Source organism: Poromitra crassiceps (assembly GCF_964638095.1).
Source record: "Poromitra crassiceps genome assembly, chromosome: 5".
Taxonomy (NCBI): Eukaryota; Metazoa; Chordata; class Actinopteri; order Beryciformes; family Melamphaidae; genus Poromitra; species Poromitra crassiceps.
In genome coordinates, this window is record NC_139642.1 from 62398874 (window position 1) to 62406711 (window position 7838).

Sequence of the window (7838 nt, forward strand, 5' to 3'; positions counted from 1 at the left end):
CCGTTTGGAGTAAAATAGATGATAGAAAAGGGGGTGATTGACAGATCGCCTGTCCAGTGATCGCCCAGCTTGCCGATCATGGACCAATAGCAGGCGGAGCTGCGGCTCTGGGAAACCCCCATCTCCTGTGAGCTGCACAAGGACTCAACCCATTCCCTCCCACTCTGCTGATGGAAAATCAAGATGGCGACGGCCACCACTTCAACTCCAAACACGAGACCAAAATCAATGGGATAGCGGCAAATTTTCACAGTGGTGTACTGTAAAACAATTATTACTGTCTCTTTAATTTTTTACCAAAAAATGATACGTTTATTTTCTCATATTATATTTTCTATGACAAACGTGGGTAAATGTATACTACACTAACACACATGTTCAATTTTTTTTAGTGGTAGATGCCTCAAATGGTTTGTCAAAGGTGCCTGATCGTTTGCTTTCTGCCTCAAAATGAACATTTTGCCAAAAAAGAAACCACGCTGACAGAAAGTGACGGTGGGTTTACAGGTATATTATTATGATCTCGTACCAACATCAGTTACACTCAGCCACTGATTGGGTCATTTCAGTCAGCACACAATGACAGTGTTATAACATTCTTATGCACGAATGCCTAAATTGTCTACATTGTTGTAACATTTAGGGTATTTAAGCCTACTGTAATGTCATGAAACAAACCCTGATCTTATATAATAAGCACAATTCAACTGTTTAAAGCCCGGACAACAGTGTTCTTATGCAGTTTACAATGTTTAAAATGTACTCTTAGTAATGACACCACTTTCTCTATGCATTTTACACGACATATCACGACCAGAGAACAGCAGACAAGCATACTCAATACTCTCTGCCTGAATAATGCTACTGTTTGTATCTAGTTAATCTTAGTAAAAGCAAGTGAATCAGTTCGTGCAGACTGATCTCCACGCTTGTGATTCTGTAATTCCACGATGGTGAAGAATGTGCATGATTATTTTTAAATCAAGTAACAAGTTTTTTTTTATGTCTTTTTTTTTATTCCTTATAGAGTGTCTAAGTCTCGCCATCATGAGATTCCCCATGGGGCCTAAGATAATTCCCCATTCATTTTCCCATTGATGTTCTATAAAATCGTTATAAAAAGAGTTTTACTTGGACAAACCAAGCAATTCATCTATATTCAGTATCAGGAGAGACCAACAACATCACCCCCCCCCCCCCTTCCCGAAGTATAACCGAAGTCACTTCCTTGTTTGCCACGAGGTGCATGCGCTGTGTGCACTGCACATGCGCTGTACTGATGACTGCACACAGCGCATGCACCTCATGGCAAACGAGGAAGTGACTTTGGTTATACTCTGTTAGTTCGGTTACGTAACTTTGGATGATTATTTCATAATCTCATAGCGTGGTGAGTACACGAGTCACAACGTGTACATGTGAGTGTTTCTGGCGCTGTTTGAATGTGTATTTTGGGCGACCGAACGAGAGTTGGCAGCTCTTCCATAGACTGCCATTGTAGCGCTAAGCTAAGTAGCAGTGCGAGCTCTACTGCTGCTTGTACTGCAGTGTGACAATAAAGGCATCTACATTCTAGTGTTGATATCGGCAATATGACAAATGGCCTAAACTCTCAAAATGTTGGCGTATGTATCCCTTTAAGATGAAATATCGTTATCAGCCCGAATCAAACTAAGTAGGATGAAACTTAGTTTTGTTTGAAAGAAAATGCTGCATAAGCATGTTCCACTCCGTCTTACAGTGGGCCAAAAGAATATAGGTACAACAATGTGCCAACTCCACTACAGGAGATACCCAACGCTCCCCGAAACGGCTGGAGAGAGCATTTGGCCATTTGGGAACCATCGGCACAACAGACACTGGCAAAGATTACAGAATAAAACAAACAAACAAACAAAAAACACATTGTGTATCCCTAGCTTTTTCAAATCTCATCAACGTAAAAAACAACAACAAAGAACAGAAAGAGTCAAAAGAGTCAGCGCTTCCAACCAAGTTTAATTAAAAAGGTCATGTTTCTGTTACTTGTTGTAGTACTTTCGCCTGGCCGTGCACACCCCAAATCTTCTAACTACGCGGGAGGACAAAGTGGTGTTTTCAAAAATAACGGTCACTTCCACAAGGCGCAAGCAGAAACCCACACAGAGTATACTGTAAAGCTCAGGCCCCATGCCGAAGCCAGAAGAGGGCGTGACTTAGGCACTCTATTGTTTTGCTTTTGTTTGAATGAAGCTAGCTTGGGCTCTGATGAAGCTGAAAAGAGGATAAAGACAGTAATGGCAATACGCTTATAATGCTTATTATGTCTGATGGACTCAAGGATATGAGAGACAAGCTACAGACAACAACATAAATATGTTGTATTTATTGCTGTGACTTATTTTAAACATTGATGAGTTTAAATGTTAATAAAAACAACTTTATTTTTACATGTTCTCAACTCATTTGACACTTCATGCTAGTATTGGTTGATAATGTGCATAGAGCATACAAAATCTACATCCATTACCATTTGCTGTGCACTATATTAAAGAAAAACAAGACTGTCTTTTGCTTGAAATAGAAGGAGCTCTGACGTGGACATGGACATTTCAGAATGAGTGAAATATATATATATATATATATATATATACTGTATATACACCATTGCTCTGTAATGAACTGTTCTCTGAAATAGATTATTATAATAGATATAGAAATAGATAATTATGACTATCTGAAGAAAAGGACAAGTTACTGTAAAGTATTTTTGGGGATTTAGTTATGATATTTTTACATCGCAAGCCAAATTATTATTCATTGTAGGCTACTGTCTCACTGTGGGGACTAATCAGAGACAATGACTTATAGCCTACCTGAGACTGATCAGCGGGGAGATGCTGACTGACTACTGAAAAGGCAGTCAGTCTTTGGCTGCATTGTTGCTGGGGTAGCGTTTGTCTGTGCATGCGGCTGGTCACTCTCTGGCAGGGGAGGGAGATGTTCGCAGCTGGCTAGGGCTGCCGGCGTTGAAGGCAGCTACCCAAGGGGAAGCTGTTCCAGACTTGCTGTAGGAAGGGAGGTCAGTTGCCTCCTGTACTGTAGTTACCCTTGGTTCACATCAGGCACTGTTCAGAAGCAGGCCTTAACAGAAGCCCAATAATACAAGCAAAGGGAATAGGGCCTACAAGAACAATATGGTGCCCTAAAAAAGATCCTGTGAAAAACAGCAGTTCCCAGCAAAAGCCAAAAAGAATGAGAATAAAGAGAGAAAAAGGCCAGATTAGGCTCCATGATTCATGATTGCATTGTGCCGCCCCCCCCCCTCCCCCAATAAGTGACAAAGATTTTTCAGCAGGTGAGTAAAAAAAAAAAGTCATACAGCAGATTTCTTACTCTCAGGGAGAGACATTTATTAATTTAGTGTTATTAAATTAAACTACCTGTTAAATCCTTATGACATTTGTACTCCACTCAGGAAATTCATAATAAGCAGTAGTCATGTTACTTCCTTCACATAATAACACAGTACAAAATGATACATGTACAGTATGTATACTGGTGTATACTTGGACCAAAGCCCTGAATCTCAGAGCGCCAAACTGATACAAAGGTGGTTGTTTTACAAGCTAGAAATACCATGAGAAATAATTGTCTATTTAAAAAAGTAGGTTTGAACTTTGCATTAAGCTTTTTGAAGGTTGTGTGAGATGTCTGATATTCATCTCTTGGTCTGCTCATTAGGTTCAGCAATGTTCCAATGGAGAGCTCTGTGAAGTAAAGCTACCTCACTCATTTAGCCATGGAAAACAGATGACTTTAAGGCACAACAAAGCACATTATTTGAGGGAGCAAAAGCAGATGAAGCAGGAAGTCATCCATGTGAAAACAAACAAATAAACCACTGATGTAGAAAACAAATCATTAAAACAAATCAGTACACAGTAAAGCTATGAGTTGAATACTCAATGTCCCGCCCTTCCACGGAATTTGGGAAGATGGTGTTTGGTTATTCTGGAATTAATTCCAGAAATCTGGATCACTTCATCTTTTACTTGGGAATGTATACATGTAATTATGTTAGGGATTCTAGGTCCAGCAGGTTTTGTAAGAATCTTTTCAAATTTGGTATGGGCAAATTCAGGGGTAGAGGAAGAAGGGGTAGAGGAATAACTCTGTTGAATTTGATGTTTATTTATCTATTTTGAATTAACCAATTAAATGAATGTCCATGCTATTTGGACACATATCTCACCAATGGTGCATTGTTGTATTGCAATTCATCAGGGAAATTGTTTAAGCAATTATGGAGATTTGTAGGAAGTTTGCACATTGTCATTATAATAATAATAAATATATTTTTATATTTGTATTTAATATTATGGGCTGGTAGGAGCTCCTCTACCGGTCCCTACTCCCGGCGCCTGACATGGGTTTTTCATTTAATCCAAAATTGAGCCCACGGCTTATTATAATGTCTCACTGTAAATTGTAAAACAGAATAAAAAAAATATTGTAATTTTGATTGTAATTGTGTAGTCAATGGAAAATAGAGCATCTTGAAAGATAAGTTTTTTGCTCATACAGCATTAGATACATGCACAAATAAATGACAGACATCTCTGTGTAGCACATTCTCAATTTTCTTTATGTTCAAGATGGAATATTTGACACTAGTTTGAAATCGGCCTTAATATGAATGGACAGATTTGGTCATGCAGCCTGCTGGTTGCCTCAGTCCCCTCCTCTCCTCAAACCACCAACAGATATCTCAACAAGAACATGAGTTGGCCTTGGTGTCAAAGGTTGTGAGTTTGAGTCCTGGGTGACGCTGAGTAAATGTGCTTTGTTTGCTGTAACTCTCTTTTTTCTCTTAACGCTATCTGGCCTAGCCTGTCCATGACTGCTTGCAGTCCTAGTTATTACTATTCTGCCTTACTAAATGTGCCTACCCCTGCACAGCGTCTTCATCAGAGGTTTGACTCTGATGAAGACGCTGTGCGTCAAAACGTTAGTCGCAGTCGCTGCACCTTATTAAATATTTTGTCCAGTTCCAAAGAGGAACTGGAGCACATGAATCACTGGACTCCAGTGATTCATGTGCTAAAGTTCCTCTTTGGGTTCAGCCATCAACTGTTTTTGCTTAAAATGTGTATGATCCCATCACCTATAGCTTAGCTGAGCTAATGTGTATTATCCCATCAGCTAGCTTAGCTGAGCTATATTGAGTGGAAGTGACACAGAAAACAATGATGGCATTGAACACTGACCCAAACATGTAGTTTAAATTATGTGCAAAGAAATGAAGAAAGGATAAAGGTCAATTAACTTTTTGATGCCAACATTAAGATCCAAGTTTGATTGCTCAACTGCCGCATGGTTTTGGGCACTCTGGTAGTGCAGCAGGAGATTCCCTACCTACCAACATGAGGGTCGCAGGTTTGCTCCCCTCTATTATCACCACCTTGGCTGGGCGTCCATACAGGCTCAATTGGCCCTGTATGCGGGTGGGAAGCCAGATTAAGGTTATGTGTCCTGGTAGCTGCACTAGCGCCTCCTCTGGTCGGTCGGGGCACCTGTTTGGGGGGAGGGGAACTGGGAGGAATAGCGTGATCCTCCCATGAGCTACCTCCTGCCTGCTAAACTCTCTCACTGTCAGGTGAAAAGAAGCGGCTGGCGACTGCACATGTATCGAAGGAAGCATGTGCTAGTCTACAACTCTCCCCAGATCGGCAGAGGAGGTGGAGCAACGACCAGGACAGCAGGGGGAATTGGTGAAGTACAATTATGGAGAAAACGGGGGAAATCAGGGAGAAAACAAACGGATCCATGGTTTATTATTGTGCCATAAATTCACTAGTGTGCATATATGCTGTGTCGTGTGTGCCCTGTGCTTCAATGTCACTTTGTCACTATTATTTATGGCCTTCTGGACAAACGGAATGCACTTAAAATATATTATAGTCATCTATTATGTACAATGCTCTACTCAATCCCAATGGATTATTCAAATGAATTCTTTGCCACTGACAACTGTATGTTGCTAAAGCAATAAAATCTTGAACATACTCATGAATCAGTTAATCAGACCAACTAACATAAAACACATTTGTGTTGTGGAATTCTTCATGCTTGCTGGCATTACCAAAGACCTGCTTCCTGGTTGAACCACGTCCTGGTGTTCAACGTGCGGCTCTTTGACACGTCAGTGTTTGTACAGTACGTATGAAGGAATATGCACTATGGCCACGTACTGGAAGATGAGGCCACAGGGCTCAGGAATGTCTTTGAGGATGGAGTCTTGGTTTACTTCTGCTCCAAAGCAGCAACATTTGGTTTTCCTACGGTCCTGTTTCAACTGCACGGCACATCCTGTCCCACACCTGTTTCTGTGACAAGCCCCGCCCTTATTTACGTGCAAAAAAACAGAGATCTGCAGCATCGTCAAAATCACATTTGGTTTGCTTGTCTCAAATGAATACCTAAACAAATACATGTGCCTCTAAACAGCAACCTGTTGCAGGTTAGTGTCGAATGCTTAGTGGCAACATAACGTGATGTAAGAAAGAGTTGAAAGATCAAAAGTCAAACACTGGACCTGGTCAACCATCCTTCCCCAATGGACATCTTTCAACCTTTTAAAGTAAAGAGAATATCCAGACATATAAAGAACATGTCCAATCCTCAAGGGCAAAGCTATGTTAGAGTTTATAACGATAAACAGGTAGCAATGAGGGCATATACAATTGTTTTGACTATGACCCATACTGTCATGATATTATATTGGATTAGATTCTTGTTGATAAAGTGAACAATTTGGAAATGTCCCCCCGGGGTCCTGCTCTGATCATTGCAGGGCATGCATGTGCAACGCTGCAGCCAGCATGTGCAACGCTGCAGCCAGCATGTGCAACGCTGCAGCCAGCATGTGCAACGCTGCAGCCAGCATGTGCAACGCTGCAGCCAGCATGGCCAACAAGCAGTAGTGTGCACATGTATACCACTACCGTGTTATCTACAGTTTGCTGTATTCTTTAGTGTGCACATGTATACCACTACCGTGTTATCTACAGTTTGCTGTATTCTTTAGTGTGCACGTGTATAGACCTTATTCGAAAACCCCGTTTGTTATGGCTTCGTCAAAGTTAAGTGATGAAAAAATAAGTTTGGTCAGAGGTGCGGACCCCTATAAAAAACTGACTTAGAGTAAATATAACTCATTATATTGCCAGGTATAACGTACATTTATAACTACCTTGTGAATACAGTATTGGCATACACGTCTCAGGAGCTGAAGGCTTTCAAATGCCTTGAGTCCTATAACTATTTCATCTGTGGCGGTCTGACATTTTTACTTTTGTGCCACCAATGACATCATCATCAAACGTTGTCGTGACAGCAAAGGTAAATAACCTTAACGTTAAATGTTTGCTTGATCTGACGCTTGCTTGCATGAGCCCAATGTTTGCTACTAACATTAGCCTCTAGTCTCTTTCCCTTCATGTTTGTGGACAGTAGCTAGTAGCTAGCACCCAGGCTTTTATTGCTGCTATTACTACAGCCGTGTATTATTACACAGCACACTATCGCTGTTGTGAAATAGCTCCTGACGCAGTAAAAATGGCATTAAATAGGCTAGTAAGTAACGTTGTCTAGCGTCCTAAGCTATGACAGCTGTCAGTCACTTTTAAATTAGCGCGCTGCGGAATGTCAACAATATGGCGGCGGTGGGCGTGCCCGTACGTGAGTTACGTCAGTCGAATAAGGTCTATACCACTACGGTGTGGTCTACAGTTTGCTGTATTCTTTAGTGTGCTACCATGTTATCTACAGTTTGCTGTGTTCTTTGCCATTGTTCA